The following is a 17,252-nucleotide window of genomic DNA, read 5'->3' as shown; positions in this document are numbered from 1 at the left end:
TGTTCGCAAGATGGGGATAGACCCGTCAAGAATCAACCAAAGCAGCACTACCTTTAAAGGAGTGATACCAGGCGTAGAGGCCCGATGCACGGGCTCTCTAATGTTGGAGGTTGTATTCGGTTCTCCCGATAACTTCCGAAGCGAAGAACTAATCTTCAACATTGCTCCGTTCTGAAGCGGCTATCATGCACTACTCAGAAGAACGGCCTTCGCCCGCTTCAATGCAGTCCTGCATTACGCTTATCTCAAACTTAAGATGCCCGGTCCACATGGCGTTATCACAATCAGCGGAAACACAGAGCATTCTCTTCGTATGGAAGAATACGTAGCGGCTCTAGCAGCCGAATCACGGAGTGATCTTTTCAAACCGAGCAACTCATCGGTCTTCGAGACCGCGGACATAGCTAGACGTGTTCGGCGCACACCTAGGTGTAGCAGCTCAGATAAACCTGAGCTTGATTAGCGGCTATGCCCCCCACAAGAGCAGACCATAAGAAGACTGTACATGTCTCCCTGTATATATATAAATATGCATTCCAAACTCCTCGTGTGGCATGTGGGGCCACACGCATATAAAAGGTCCATAGTTCAGTTTGACCCTATACGGATTCAAGAAATTACATCTTCACGGTTCATTAAAACAAGCCAATTTTACTCACGGCCACACCATATTCTTTCACCTGGTTCTTCCTTTTTTTCAGGTGGCCACTACTCTTTACCCCTCAAGGATATGGCGCAACGGAGATAAAGGCGCAGACGTGCAGCAGGGCCTCGTTCCAAGGTTTATTTTTAGATTAAGCCCCTGCGTAAACCTTTTTATTATCTTTTGTTGTTTCATACCCTCCTGGACGTTAAAATGACCTAGAGGGATATCAGCGTTATCGGCGAGCTTATGATTCACGCACTTAAAAGTTACAAAAGCAGCAGCCGGTGTGTTATTTTGAGATCTATGCTCTCACCACAGGCGCTCTTTCATCACCCCGGATTGTCGCATGTACCTTGAAATCCAAGGTTTTATTACCAGGGGTTGTAATTCAGCCCAGTATATATTGTAAAGTCCGAATACCTTCGGGAGTGTTTGACGTCGCGAGTTTGGCCTTATATGCATCAGCTTCGAATCATGTCTTTGGTCAAATGTTGGGTTTGCCCGGCTCCCGTGTTTTGCTACCTTATGTTCCGCACTATCGGCTAAGGCGACACAGGGAGAACTACTACGATTGTTCCCTGGTTCATCCGGATGAGCACCTCAGTAGAGAAAGCCGAAAACTGACTGTCATGATACAGCGAGAGACTAGGCAACCACTCGATGACTCAACGGGATCCTAGCGATTCCTCCGCATTAACGAAGGACCGGTTTTCTGGTCACGTATGTAAACGAACCGTATTCGGATAAAACACGAACATACCAGGCGCTATATAGTAGCCCCACCGTCAAACTCCTATGGCTAAGTGAAAGTGTTAAAGCTCTATAGTATGATTGCCTTGTTCGCTGCACTATCACCTCCTTAAACGGACCAACACGTTGGATCAAGTGTGACTACGTGTTTTTGCCGAACACCCCCGCATTATACGCGAGGGGGCTGAAGCCGACGACTGCAATCTTTCAGGTTATATACATATATACATAAACGGTCGCACAGGAGGCACTACAATACTTTACGAGCAAAAGTATAAATGTAGCCTTTATTATCAAAAGCATTGTCTTTACAATTTGAATACATATTATTCGAACATGATATTTTTTTAGCACTGAGCCTCTATTAAACGGGCACCCTCTAAGACTTCTTCGAAATAGTGCTCTGGCAGGTCCTGGCCCCCGGGTGGACCCCGTGTTGCAATATCGGTGGCCTCCATCCTCCCCTAGTATGTCTTAACACGGGCGAGGGCCATCTGCGCACCCTCTATGCACGCCGACCGCTTGATAGCGTCGATATGCGGCACAACAAGAATAAATCGTTGCACCAAACCAAAATAACTATCCGGACTTGGTTCCTCTGGCCACAAGCAGTCCACGACAGCCTTCATGGCAAGTCCGGATAACCTATGGAGCTCCACCCATTTGGCCATCTGCTCGTTCAACAGCAGCGGACGCCTTGGCATGCTGAACTGCGACCAGAATAGTCTTTCCGCTTCATGATCTTCTTGGTCTTGGAAGAATTGCGTCGCATCGGCAGCACTCTTTGACAAGTCCAAGTACGCGTCTTGAGAACTCCACATTTGATCAAGAGGAGCATACTTCGGATCACCGAATTTAGTTTGCAATAAAGAGGGCTTCCCAGCTGCGATCTCGCCGGCTAGCTAGAGCTCCTCTCGAGCCGCTCTGATCTCAGATTGAGTCTCCTTTGCCGTTTGTAAGGCCTTTTTTAGGTCCACGATTTTTGCTTGGCTCTCTTTTTCGAGTAGCTCATATCGTCTAGCGGCATCCTTCATCTCAAGAGCTATATTGGCTATTTTTTCCTCACTTCGGCTATGAGCAACCTGTTCGGCTTTCAATTCACTCGCTGCCTTTTCGGAAGCCGCGTCGCTTATCCTGGCTTGCTCCCTAGCACGCGCAAGCTCAGCCCGAAGAGTCTCCACGGCGGCAGCACCATATGCAGTTAAAGCATATTATAAATCCTTGCGTCATGCTGTCATATATACTTGCTGACCGCCCAGAAGACATACCTTGCGCCTCGTCAAGACGCTTATTCACGAGCGTGATGACCTCATCCGCCACATCAAGTTGCCGCTTCAGTTCGGCAAATTCGGCAGCCCGGGTAGTTGTTGGGGCTGCAGCTACCTGTGTACAAAATTGGCAGAATCCTTTCCTGAGATAACTGATATTTTTGATCCTCTGATCGCCCCGTTCGGATGGCAACCAGAGTCTCAGGGGCTACTATCTACACACAGTGCACCTTGCATTTTGCAGTACAAAATAAAAAATGCCACATTATGTACCTCGAAGCCTCTTAACAGGCTCATAAAGGCTTCATCCAGTCCGCTTTTCGCGGACGAAATTCTTTTAATCACCGTACCCATTAAGGTACAATGTTCCTCTGAAACAGGCGCTTGCCACAGAAGACCCATCAACATATCCGGCTGTGCGTCGGATATTCCGGGGCTTTTGTTTATGGTCTCTTTAGGAGCCGAACACCCCGGACCTCGGGTGGCCGAAGATTCACCTTCTGGCCTCGTCCTACTTTGTGGATCGGGAGAGATCCTCCGAGATGACACTTCGGGGTCGTCCTCCTTATGGGGCGGGGAAGTATCAGGAGGCGTCTCGCTCTCCATCATCTCCGGAAGAAGATCCCCCGAGGATGAAGATTGTTGCGAAAGGCTATAGGCCGGACTGCCAAACATACGTTTCAGATATTACTATCATAAACGGGAAAAGAACGTGGTATGCTTACAGAGCACCTTTGTTCACTTACGTCTCGGCTAACGGTTGGTCCCCTTGAGGGTGTTGTTCGGCAATGTTGCTCCCCTGGACAGGACCCCCTGATAGGGATTTCTTCCCTTGCTTGGAGGCCTCTGCCTTCAAGTCTTCGGGGGCGGCCCTTTTCTTCCTGTGGGGGGAGGGAATATTTGATTCTCCTCCCCGCTCATCCTCCGACACAGGAGTTCCAATTTCTCCCGTGTATGGTGCATAATGTACCACCTGTATGGAGGCCACTTTTGACCTCCCCACTCCTCTCCTTGTCTTCCCCTGATGGCACTTGATATGGTGCACGAGCCAGCATCCTGGTTAACATCGGATCCTCTGAGTCTTCGGGAAGAGGAGCCGAACACCTGATCCTCTCTGCCTTCTTTATCCAACCCTGGCCGAGGATGGTTTTTCAGAATAATGTTATGATAAATATAAGGACAACATGTTCGGTTATGGGGTGCTCGCCGCGGTATCTGGATGGTTGCAATCAAGGCCTGCGTGATCCGAAGAATGATTTATACATCCCTTCGAGTGTCATGTCGAAGAAGTGCTGAATGGTTCGCGGCCCTTTCAGATTGAACTCCCACATGCGGAGCGGTCGTCGCTGGCATGGCAGGATCCGTCGAACTAGCATTACTTGGATTACCTTGACAAGACTAATGTCCTTCTCGATGAGATCTCGGATGTGGCTTGCAATGTCCGCACATCATCAGCCGATCCCCAGTCCAGCCCCTTATTGACCATGATGCAAGCTGTGGCGGAGGACCAGCACGGAAGGCAGGGGCAGCCGCCCACTTTTTACCTCGGGGTGCTGTGATATAAAACCACTCCCGTTGCCATAGGTCTGAAGCCTCCGGGAAGGAACCCTTTGGCCATAAAGCATCACTACAAAAAAAGACACATCCGTGACATTTTGGGTCGAACGAAACTTTTTTATGTCATACATATGACACTTCTATGATGATAATTGTGACAAAACCCGGTATCATCATAGATGTGGTGGGCTCCTACTTCCATGACAAAAAATCATGACAGAAAATGGGTTTTTCGTCCTGGGCAGGCCGGAGACGCAGCTGCATGACATTCTTTGGGCCGTCCATGGCAGAAAAAACCATGGTAGAAGCGAGGGCGAGGAAAATTTCGGGGAGTTCCCTATTACGGTGGGTGGTCGGGGCCCGAGCGATGCGCGTATCTCTCGTACACGTACGCGCGTGTGTGTGAGGCGTTGGGCTCTAACTAAACCTGAGTGAGGCGTTGCCTAACTGAACCCAAGCGATTGCACTAGGCTACGCGTTACTAAACCCGAGCGATCGAGCGATTCCTTCGCTACTGCTGCTAACTGAAGCCGATTGATGCTGCCTCTGGATGAACAGTGAGTGTTGCAAGGGGGTTTGAATGAACAGTGAGCGTTTGCGGGGGGGGGGGGGTGGATGAACAGTAAGCGGTGGGAGTGGATGAACAGGACCCGTGGCGTCGCCTCTGGATGAACAGGACCCCGATCGATCGAGCCGGTTGGGGCTGGAGGAACAGGACCCCGTGGAGGGATGGATGAACAGTAGATGGTGGAGGGGTGGATGAACAGTAGCCCGTGGAGGGGTGGTTGAACATGAGCCCGTGGAGAGGGGTGGTTGAACAGTAGCCGGTGGAGTAGCGTGCGGTGGAGCCTGGATGAACAGGAGCCTGTGGATGAACAGTCGCAGGTGGAGGCTGGAGGAGGTTGACGGTGGATGAACAGTAGCCCGTGGAGACTGGAGGAGGTCGACGGTGGAGATGAACAGTATCCCGTGTAGTCCTGTTTTGCGGTACGCCACACCCCTCCCGATGAACAGGACCCTCTTTTCGACTGTAGCGCTCCAACACAAGTCCGTTTCGTCTGTTTTGCGATATGCCACACCCCTCCCGATCAACAGGACCCCCGTTTCAACCGTAGGAGGTCCATTTGCTCCGTTTTGTGGTATGCCAGACCCCTCCCGATGAACAGGATCCCGTTTCGAACGTCGCCGGTCGAACACAAGGCCGTTTCCTCCGTTCTGCGATACGCGAGGCCTCGTTTCCATCGCCTGTTCCGTCCAAGCCCTCCCGATGAACACGACGATGCATTCCGTTCTGACCCAGCCGGTTGGCTCCCCATGAACATGACGACGACGTTGTTTCTCCGTTCCGACCCAGCCATGTACATGATCCCTGGCCGTACATATGCGCGAGTAGGCGTTCGAGACCCCGCCCGTATGTACGTACATGGCCGTATTTTCTTTCTTGCACCCTGGCCGCTATACGTACATGTACATGCTACGTGCACGCCTCTACTACGACACGTGCGTGCCTCTACATCCACCAGTATGTACGTACACGTTCGCAACCAGAATGACAACGCTACGTATACTTCAACCAGGTGGGTCCCTACTGTCACGCACTTCCTTGCGTGCGAAGATGTAGCTGGTGGGTCCCAGTAGTCTGGGGGCAAATCGTTTTTTTTACCCGGACGCACTTCCTTGCGTGCGAAGATGTAGCTGGTGGGTCCCAGCAGTCAGGGGGGAAAGTTTTTTTCGCGAAATATGGTGGCCTGTCCGGTGGGTCCCTGCTGTCAGGTGGAGGTATCATTATTTTCCGCGTAATAACGAGGCACTTCCTTGCTGCGGCCGTGGACCCAGCTGTCAGCCTCTCCACGTATAGTCCATGTCCGATGGAAGTCGTTCCTTGACCAAGTTGACCACGCCGCGCCAAGAGCACCACGGCGGTGGACAACGGCAAGGCCTGGGAAGGGGACGACACGGAGCTGGGGAAGACGCGGCAGTGGATGCCCACGTAGAGAGGAGTATGAGGGTTCACTGGTTCGGCTGCGGTGTGAGGCTACCGTCGCCACAGAATAACAGGGGGTGTGGGTGAGTGGAGGGATGGCCTGGCCAGTGGTGGGAGTAGTATGGGGGCGGTGAGGCCTCCACGGTAGCACAGCCGGCCACGAGAGGCAGGAGCAGGTGGCACGACCGGCGCTGCTTTGGGCGGCTGGAGCAAGAAGACCAGAGGTTGAAGAAGCACTATGGCCGTTGGATGGACATCATACGGTCACTGGAGTATTGACTAAGTTGACAAAGCCCTCCGTCCCCGTCAACTTAGTAGGCCCACAAGTCAGCCCAACAATATGGTGGGTCTAGATTGCAGGGGGGGTATTCATTTTTTTGGGCGTAATAAGGAGGCACTTCCTTGCGTGAAGATATAGCTGGTGGGTCCGACCTGTCAGCGGGGGAACGTTTTTTCGTGAAATACAGAGGCCCTTCCTGTGGGTCCTAGCTGTCAGGTGGAGGAATCATTATTTTGCGCGTAATAAGGAGGCATTTCCTTGCGTGCGGCCATGGACCCAGCTGTCAGCCTCTCCACGTATAGTCCACTTCTGATGGATGTCATTCATTGACCACGTTGACCAGGCCGCGCCAAGAGCACCAGGGCGATGGACGATGGCGAGGCCTACGAAGGGAACGACACGGAGCCAGGGAATACTCGGCAGTTGTTTCCCACGCGGAGGAGTACGAGGGTTTACTGGTCCGTCTGCTATCCTCGGAGAATAACAGCAGGTGTGGGTGAGTAGAGGGATGGCTAGGCCAGCGATGGGAGTACAGTGGGGCCGTGAGGCCTGCGCGGCAGCATAGCCGGCTGCGGGAGGAGGGAGCAGGCCGTCCCACCGGCGCTTGTTTGAGCGGTTGGAGCATGAAGAGCAAAGATTGAAGAAGCACGACAGCCGTTGGATGGACATCCAACAGTCACTGCTCTCGTGTGTTGACTAAGTTGACAGGGCGTTGCGTGTGCGTCAACCTTTTTTTATGAAAGCATACGCGTCAACCTGTGGTAGGCGCACAAGTCAGCCTAAAATCTGTGGAAAACAACATACAACCCAGTTGCCATTATTTCTAATAATGTACAGCCCATTTGCTAATTCTTAAGATTTTTTTGGAGCCCATCTTCTTTTTGTTAGCATTACACCCCATATTGTGGCCACGGTTAAAAAGTATACGAAATTTTGCATATTTCAGTGCGGTCAACTGTTTTTAATCCAGAAATATCGATTCACATTCAAACTATTTTGAAAAATAATTTATATAAATATAAAATCCAAATAATTGTCCACGCATAAAAATCAATGGAATTTAAAATCTTGTAATGAAAAAAATTGAAACTAATTCCCGGTTTGATGTGTTTTAAAAATGTACAGCCCATTTCTGGGCAAACCGAATGAAACTCTCCTCGTCTTGAAAGATTTGCAGCCCAGCAGGGCCGATAAAGCAAGTAGGCCTTGTTTGGGTATTTCTTTAAAAAAATAGAACTGGGCTAGCCATTTTCAGCAAGAAAAAAACACAACTGGGCTCATGATCTGGTAAACATAAATAAAACCCTGGCTAGACGTGCCATGGCCCCCGCACAGCCCCGTTGTTACCATGATCCGTCGCTAAAACTAGTATAAATAACAACTGCTTGTTCCTCAAAAAAATTGCGCGACCTGCTGGGTCCCTGGTGTCAGCCGCTCGTAGTGTAATTCTCTCGCTTATTGACTACGTTGTCAATGGCGTGAGCCCCACATGTCCAACCATTAGGAGGAACCGTATTTTTGGGCTTGTAATATAGAGGCACTTGCTTGCGTACTGCCATGACATTGGTGGGTATCTACTGTCATCCTCTCCACGTACAGTCATCTCCTTGTTCCTCTCGGTTGTTGACAACGTTGACAACGCAAGAGGGCGGCGCACCACGCACGGCGAGCGAACCAAGGCCGCAAGGCGGAGGATAACGGTGAGGCCTCAGACGGAATGAACAGGAGCCGTGGAAGATGCGTCGGTCCAGTCGCAGGCGGAGGGGAGTATGAGGGTTGACTGGTTCGGGTGCGGGTGCGTGTTGGGGCTGACGTCACCGGAGAATAACAGGGCGTGTGGGAGAATAGAGGGAGGGACTGGCCAATGTTGGAGGGTACGTACGATAGGGCGGCGGAGGCGCAGCCAGCCATGGGATGCGGGAGCAGGCGGAGCCGACGGGGTGGTTCGGTTTGGGCGGCTGGAGGAAGAAGACAAGAGATAGAAGATACATGACAGATGTTGGATGTCAATCCAATGGCTGGTAGGCAGAATCATTTGTTGACTGGCTAGTAAGTCGACACCACCTTGGATAGGCTATTTCCTCGCGGGTCCCAAATGTCAGAATCCAAATCTGTCACGGTCATGCATCCTTTCCTATGAAAATTTACAGCTCATTTGATGTGCTAGTTCGAAATAAGTGTGTGGGTGCTGGTGGGGGCTAATCACTTGGCTTATGTAATGTAGTGAGCTCAAGCAGCCGGCGAGAGTGATGTTATTTCCCTTGGTTGGGATTTGTTACAATATTTCACTCTAAATTAAACGAATGGCAAGCCATTGCCTTGTTTCAAAGAAAATATGACAGTCACAGCCGAGTTGAAAAGGGCAGGAACATCTAACTCCAGCTTACAAACTGTACAAAAGCACGAGGGTTAATTGTTCATCAGGTTTACAAAAAAACCAGGTTGAAAAGGGCAACAACATCTAACTCCAGCACTGTTTTCGGCAGTCACAGTCAAATGGATCGGTCAGGTCCATAGAATGAACATCCTGGGTCGTAAAATTTACTGGATTATGACCACAATATGTTGTAAATAGAAGCCCGGCACGTTCAGATGCTCTTTTGCCCACCTGAAACTCCTTTTTTTTGCTCTTCGACATACCCATCCGTCAAAACCATGCTGCTGATAAACTTAAGCCTGATGGACAATAGTAACCTCGCATTCAGCAGGAAGAATGTGACAAATCTAGTGTTTGCACGGTTGGCTACATATCGTTCTAGCGTTATTGTCTTCAATCGAATCTCATGAGAAGTGAGAAAATCCCGATGCTTACGAATCCACCAATTGGTTATAACTTTCTTACCCCGTCCTGTTGCCTAAATAGACATGAAGATTGAAAACAGTTAAGGTCTAAAAAAGAGTGTCGAAAGAGCAACAGCTGAACGGTTAATTCTAGTACACTATATGCGGGCTTCCAATGTGCGTGAAATTATCACCTTTATATACAACTTCTCCAGACATGGAAAGCATTGCAGCAAGCCAATAATCTTGTTCAGATCAAAACTATTCATTTGGATATATAAGATCTTGACAGAATCCAGCACCATTGATAGGCCATCCATGGAGAAACTCTTCATTGAGCATAGAACATAATATTAGTACAAAATGTGTACTCCAAGATGATATATAACTTATGGGCAGAAATTTAAAATGCAGCTTATGGTTACAAGTGTAGATGATAATATAAAGTACCTGAAGAACTGTGGAGCCAAACACCATATTGAAATGAGCACAGAGATCATGTATTACACCCAAGGTCTCCAGTTTAGGCGCAGAGAGGACGGTTATTTGCAACGGTGAATAACTAGAATCAAGGATCAACCTTTGAAGTGAAGGGGCATCTTGGATGATGAGCTGCCTTCCGTCAAAAGAAATTCCAATTCTTACAAGGTTAGGCGACTTTATTTGGAGACAACCGATTCTAACTGTGAAAACAAGCACCAAGCACTCCAGGGCAGGGCAACTGGAGTGGATGATGCTGTGCAATGAGGCCTCCGATATACGAACCCGCACAAGTGAAAGTTTCTTGAGAAATGGGAGTCGAAGGTTTAGTACCAGATTGTCTGGTAGGTAGCACAGCGCAAAGGTGGCGGTGTGGAGAGAGGAGGAAAACCGCGAGATGGACATCGGTGCTGAGGGCACAAGTTCATGGCGTTCGGTATGTGGTATGTGATTTCCAGGGGAATAGTAGAACTCAAGCAGCTGTAGTTCTGTGAATTCAGGGGATTTCAGCCAGGCGTCCACCATGCAGGGCATGGTATGCTTGCTCAGGTAGCATGACGGGATGCAGAGGCTTTGAACGGAGCCCTGGTGGGAGGAGATGATGGCTCTGGGGATTTCAAAATCATTGAAGAGAGATAGCTGACGACAGTCGAGATTAAGGGGCACGGCGCGCCATAGAGGGCGCCACCGAATTGAGAGGACTTGGGTGCGGCAGCAATCCTTGGTGGGGAGAAGCGAGATGATCTCCCCAAGGACGGCGTCCGGGAGATCGCTGATGCGGTCCACCCGAGATTCTACGGGTTCCTGGGATCCGGTGGGGGCGGGGTCGCCGCTTCTCCCCGCGCTGCCGGGTGCGGGATCTACAACAGGCGTCGCCGCTGGCGGGAGCCTCATCTTCTTGGCGCTGGGGTCAGCCGACTCCATTTTCCTCGAGGGCGTCGCGTCGCGCTCACGGATTTGAGCAGAGTAACGAATGACGAGCCTAGTTGTAGTGCGAGTGAATAATAAGGGGAGCTGAGGTTTTTCTGTAGTAGTGAGGAAGAAGGGGAGCTGGGGTTTTCTGTAGGAGTGAGGTGAGGAATTTGGGGGTACGAGTGGAGCGAGCTGACGTGAGGTGGGTGGGAGCGAGAAGGAAGAAGAGCACCCAGGTTTTTTTGGGGGGCGGTGTGCTAGGTGTGGGTAGCGCCTCTCATTTAGTAAATATAGGGCTTTTGAATTGATTTTACTATTTACTAGTGTGGATAGGCTGTTTTGTCTTGGGCCCAGAGAAACAATTACTACTAGTACAGTGGAGACACTCTACAGCTACCCAGAAAAACAATTACTACTAGTACAGTGGAGAACTCTACTGCTTCTGGCTCCTCCTAGGTCATTGAAACCTCTCCCTCTACTGAATGTCGTTATACTTTTGTTCACCCAAATGCGGGCCATGCAGCGCGCGGGCCCAAATGCCAACCACCAAATTAGAAGGCAGTATGCAGGCGGAGAGTCACCCCGGTCGTAGCGCGGCAGTAACGAGCCGTCGTATCACAAAACCCCACCCCCCCCCGCAGTCTAAGTTTGACGGACGAAGCAACCATCATTTCACTCTTCGCTGAATCCCCTTCTCCCTCACCGTCTTCAAGAAAGGCAACACTCGCATCTGCCACTGTTCTTCTCTCCCAACGAAGGGAAGGTAAGCGGATCCGTGATGTTGGTATATTTTCGTTCAGAGAAAAAAAGAACTTTTGCAAAGCAGTAACCGATCCTCACTCTCTTTTTTGTTTCATTGTCATTGCGATTGTGTTTTCCTTTCAGTGGTCTCCTAGTATTCGTCAGTTTCATGATGGACCAAGGAGAACCAGGCAAAGATCTGCCGATATTGGAGCAGACGCGGGAGGCTGATCCCCACGAGACAGAGAGCTCCAAGAAGATGGAGGCAGCCACCGAGCCGACCCCAGATACGCTCACGGCCACTACTGAGATGGTCAACGCCCCGTTTGAGGTTACAGCCCCCGTGGCACTGCAGGAGCAGTTTTCCCCCTTCGAGGATGTGTCCCCCCCCCCCGCTGAGCTGCCCAAGGTGATTTTCTTCTTTGCCGATCTCGATTGTGGTTTTTCATCTAAGTATGTGGTGATTAATAATGCAAAATTTTATTAGCTTCGATGCCATGCTATACATAGTGGTTTAAATAACTTGTGTTTCTTATACTGAAAAGTAATTCAGAATTTGTTTCTGTTTCAATTAGAACCCTGATGCAGACAAGGATTGTGTGGTTGTACATGTCACTCGCTATGAGGCGGATGACCTGAATATACGCACTGGGAAAACAGAGTTCTTAGGCTGTTGGATCCTGGAAGCCATTTGCGGTTATACCAATGAAGAGTTGTATTCCAGCCTCACTGTTGTCAGGCGTGTTGTCCAGGGTGTACTGAAGCACAAGAAGTTCAAAGCTACTCCTTCGTTTGTGAGGCATACTGTTCTTGTCAAGCTTACGCAGGAAGATGACGTGGCATGCCTCCACAAACAAGTTTATCAGTGGCAAGGCCACAAGGTTGTCTTCATGAAGGTTCACAGGATTGAGCTGCTGCGGGACGTCCTCGATGATGTTCATGGCAAGGTCCGTCTTGTGTCCAGCCCAAATTAGATCGAGGCATGAAATAGTTGCCCCAGCTAGTGTTTAATAGTAGTTTGGATTGTGTCTAATTATCCGAACCTTGCCTGTTATCGACCCCTCTGGGCTAGTACTCTGTTTGAATCCGTCTATGGGAACTGCTGCTACTTTTGTGTGCCCGTGAATCATGTGAGAACCATCATAATTGTTGCCGAAACAGATGCGTCCTCACTAGTTTTTTCATGAATATGGCATGGTAAGACATAAGTTGTCACGGTTTATCATACGAGCAGTGTGTGTTTTGATGAAATAGAGCACTCGTTCGAGAACTGTGCGCCGACGTATACATAAGTACTTGTAAACACTGTTGGTGCTACCCCACTTGTAAGCAGTTGTGCAAAACACGGCACATTGGCTCAGCTCGCTTCAACACTAGGCTATCGACCAGCTAACAATCAACAATCTGCTGTCTGACATATAAGCAACTATGTATCTTGTTACAGTGGTTCATGCAGTTACTGAGGCCACAATGTAAATTCCAAACGTTCACACGCTAGTCCAGCACTCATGTGGAACACTCACATTAAACTCATCTTCATAAAAAACTTGAAAAGCATAAGTTAAGCAATTTTATACATCTCAATGATTCATAGAACATAACAAACATATACTAGTTCACAGCAAAAGACAAAGTTGTGAGAAGGTTTACAAATCAGGAAAAAACAAGCAAGGCTTCTCTGAGCAAAGGGCCTCCCGGCAGGCTTAAATTTCCTGGAGTTCACTCTGGTTTTTTCTTGTTGCCACCATCCAGGGTTAGGTTCTCTCATTCCAGAATAACCAATTATAATTGTAGTCTCAGCTGGAATGTTGAACTGAACCATGCAGTGTACTGACCAGGTGAAATTCTTGTGCATTCCACTAAATTTAAGCACCGCTATTTGCAGAAATAAGCAGACCACAATGCCTCTTGTCCGCGCACCTGTCCAAAAAACCGCCGTGCAGCCGTGCCAGCTAGTCCTCGGTCCATGGATGAACTGGTAGAAAGTGCATTCCGGACTAGGATGCAGTTGTTTTCGCTCATCCCTGCACTGCAATCAGGAAGTAAAACGTACGAATCAGCTTCTTTTAGATTGCGTTGGTCATTCTACCTTAGTTACTACCAATGTAGGAATACCTTGAAGACTGGAGGTTAGACGACGACAACGAGGGATAGCCATCTCATTTTGCGCAGTTGTACTAAAACTGAGGTGTGTGCTTTTGATTGCGCGGATAGAAACGATACGGAGACAGACATCCCGAAACGATATGGAGACAGACATCCCTGTTTGCGCAAATACGAAATACGGTTATTTAAACAGTGACAGATATTTGCAGTGGCGTATGATTAACAGCAGCATCTATTGTGTTATAATTGGCACTAGATTGACAGTATGAAGAGTCCTTAAGTAAGTAGCATCACATCACATCAACAATGCCACTAGATTAACATGCAGAACAATAGCATTAGTATTACTGTCATGAGAGTAGCACATGGTCAGTAAATGTGCAATCAAATTTGTGCAGTTCCACTGGGATGAAGCAATGTTAGCGGTGTGAGAGTTAAGTGTAACTGCAAAAACACAATTCATGGGAAATAAAGCAAGACGGAAGCACTTCATAAAATGGTGGTGGCATTGCTTCAATTTATCGACGGCACTAGACCATTACTTATAGTGACATTAGGTGGCATTGCTTAATGCTTCATGTGATTTTACATTAACGGTAGCGATATGGGCGTAGGGACAGCAGGGGCATAAAGTGGTGAGGCAGATGTGGCTGCCGAGAGCGGCAAACACTCAGGCAGCATGTCTGCATTTGTCCCATTTTTTATCTCCTCGGCGACATTTTCCTATGTGAGCACAGGAAATCTAGACCTGCTCATTCTCATTTGCGTTGTCCCCCAACACCCATCACTTTCTTTCCTTTTTCAACCAAGAGATAGGTCCACTTCCCCCCACCCTTCGCCATCCACCATGCTTTCTTCGTCTTTTCAACCAAGAGACCGGTTGGGTAGCCAGTATCTACTACTTTCCCCCGTTTCCTCTTAGAACCAAGTCCTAGATTCATGCTACAGCTTTCCCACTTTCTTCCCTGTTTGAACCAACTCTTAGAGTCGACTGTATGAACTAGCTTTACCTCTAATAATAGTAAAAGTCTAGGTGGCTTTGGAACAGCGGATGGAAGTAGAAAAAGATCCACACGAAGGGAGCTGGGGCAGTAGAGCAAGGCAGGTTTCGAAGGAATATATACCTGAGGGTCGTCAGCATGTGGCAAAGACGGCGTCGGGAGGCCGCATCTTGGCCACAATACCGCAGGGAGGAAGAAGGGGTCGGAGGCACTCCCGAGCCGGCGCTCTCTCGGAGAGAACGGCACGGCCGCCGATCGGGACGCGCGGGCAGCCGTTGGTCTCCTCCCTCGCCGCCGACGACAGCGTGAACGATGCACCTACACCCCTGCCCGGTCAAGGTTGTCCGGCCGGATTTGTAACCAGTCGTGAGCTGAGAGAGTGTGTGGCCACCTATGTCTTGCTTAGATCTGGAGAGCATGAGAGAGTGAACGAGGAACCCTAGTAAAGCAAGCGCTAAGGCTCCTGCTTATATATATAGTGGAGTGATTTTGTTGTACCAGCTTCAAAAAAATGCGCTCCTACGTGTACCAGTGAGTGGGTGTGAGAGAACTAGTGCGTGCGTGCACCGCTTCTCTTCGTGAGAGTACAATATACTATGCCCAAAGAACGTTCGCCGCAAGAGTAATAGTATAAGTGTGTGACGTGTGAGCTAAAATAAAATGTGCGCGATGTCTTTTGTTTTTTAGAAGTTCTGAGGGTAGGGTGTGAAGAGCACATATGTGCGTGACGTCTACCTGCAGATAGACGGTGGGTGCGACGTGCGAGTCTGCGAGAGGACTCGGGAGAGTCGTGACTCGTGAGGGTGCGTGTGCGTGAGAGGGAGGGGGGCACGTATCAATGCAATGCATGTGTCCGTAAATCATTATCCGACAAACATTCGCCACAAGCCTTTTCCTAACGAACGCCGTAAGAACCGTTAGATCGGCATCCGACAGTGTCAGTTTTGCCATGTCATTTAACAGAACAGACACTCCTCCTACACACAAATCTTCCACGTGAGTGTTAGCAACTGCCGTATGCTCCCTCCGTTCCGAAATGCAGTGCATATAGCTTTATTGAAAATTCGAACCTCGCAAACTTTTACCGAGTTTTCGTGTACCAAATTGCACATGTAGAATACCCTGTATATATCATTTCATTCATCTTCGAGAGGTAACTATAAAGATGGGGGAGGAGTCTACAAAATAAGACCATCGTATCACCCGCATCAATTTCAACCATCCTTTGGTGTCGAGGAATATCATAGGAACTCTATATGATATGATTTTTATAGGATTTTTTCCTTTAGAGCCAATTGGTTCATAGGAATAGATTCATATACTCCACATTTCAAAGGAAATAAACATGATATCATTTCTATAGCTTTAGAGACACTTGGTTCATATGAATAGATTCCTATACTCCCTTAATTTCAAAGGAAACTAAACATTACCGTATATTCAATAGAAAAGTTCCTATGATCTGAACCAAATTACATATCTTTTCTAATCCCTCCTCATAGGAATTGAGATACATGTCATCTCTAGATTCAATATAAAAGTTCCTATGATGTGAACCAAATGACATCTCTTTTCCAATCCCTACTCATAGTAATTGAGATGCTCCATGTCATCTCTTTCCCTACAACTTCCATGTATACATCTTCTATTCCTAAATAGATAGTACAACCCACTAGTAGCTTTTTTCCAAAACATGCAACTATGGCACAAGAACTATATAGTGTGACAATAACTTCGAAAGATGGTCGTTGGATGAAGCTAATCCGACACTGCAGAGATGGCAAATCCGAGCACAACTCGCCGTTGGATATCATCAACATTCCACCAGATCTGCCACATGTACAATTTAGAAGACTCCATGGTTGAACTTAAGCATAATGCACAAACCTCAAAACACAAGCACTTCTTCTTTGTTCTAGAATCTTCTGTATCATAATTGTTTTTTTCTAAATGAATTACCATTATTTGTTTTTTACTTTATGCTTTACCATGCACAACCCAATGAATCTTAACATTTTTATAAAACTAATTGATTTTGAATGAGATGAACTATAGGAACTAAATGAACATCTACATCATGCATATATGACTCAAAGCTTTACATGCTATAGTGTGTATTTATTCATAATTTGGTTTGAAAATCTCATGCGTTTAATGCATCATTGCCTTTCGGTCGAACCTACGTCCACAATTTTTGTACGTACTATATCTCCACTGGTCCCCGAACCCAAAATGTTGCCTCATTCCCGTAAAACCAAGCGGCCCACATATGTGTCGACTCGAACCCGTTTACTATGACATGGCCCCGCATGCTGTAGTACTCCTACAAACCCTACTGCGACACTCATTATCGGTTTTCTTCAAGAGGATGAGGGAGAAGCCGATTTGTAGTGGAGGCGCTTTCAAAAAACGGATATGTAGTGGAGACCCCTACCCTAGGGTGCCCTAGGTAGCTGCTGCACGCATCATTGTTTTCTCTTTTCTTTATGCTCTTGCGCCCTAGAGTGAAATGATGCTTGCTTCGTCCGTCTAGCTTAATGCGGGAAAGGTGGGGCTTTGTGATTTGACCCCTCATCGCTCATTTTCTACTACTGCGGCGCTACGACCGGGGTGCCTCCAGTTCCAACCGCTACTCCGAACTGTAATTCGATGCATCGCACGTGGAATAAGACGGTGGATGAACCACATGTCGGCCAAAGGGATCTTGTTAAGTGTGTCACCATTTCGTGTGCGGACTGACCCTGCT

The sequence above is a fragment of the Triticum aestivum genome, chromosome 7B, assembly GCF_018294505.1.
Source record: "Triticum aestivum cultivar Chinese Spring chromosome 7B, IWGSC CS RefSeq v2.1, whole genome shotgun sequence".
NCBI lineage: Eukaryota > Viridiplantae > Streptophyta > Magnoliopsida > Poales > Poaceae > Triticum > Triticum aestivum.
This window is presented reverse-complemented; position numbering follows the sequence as displayed.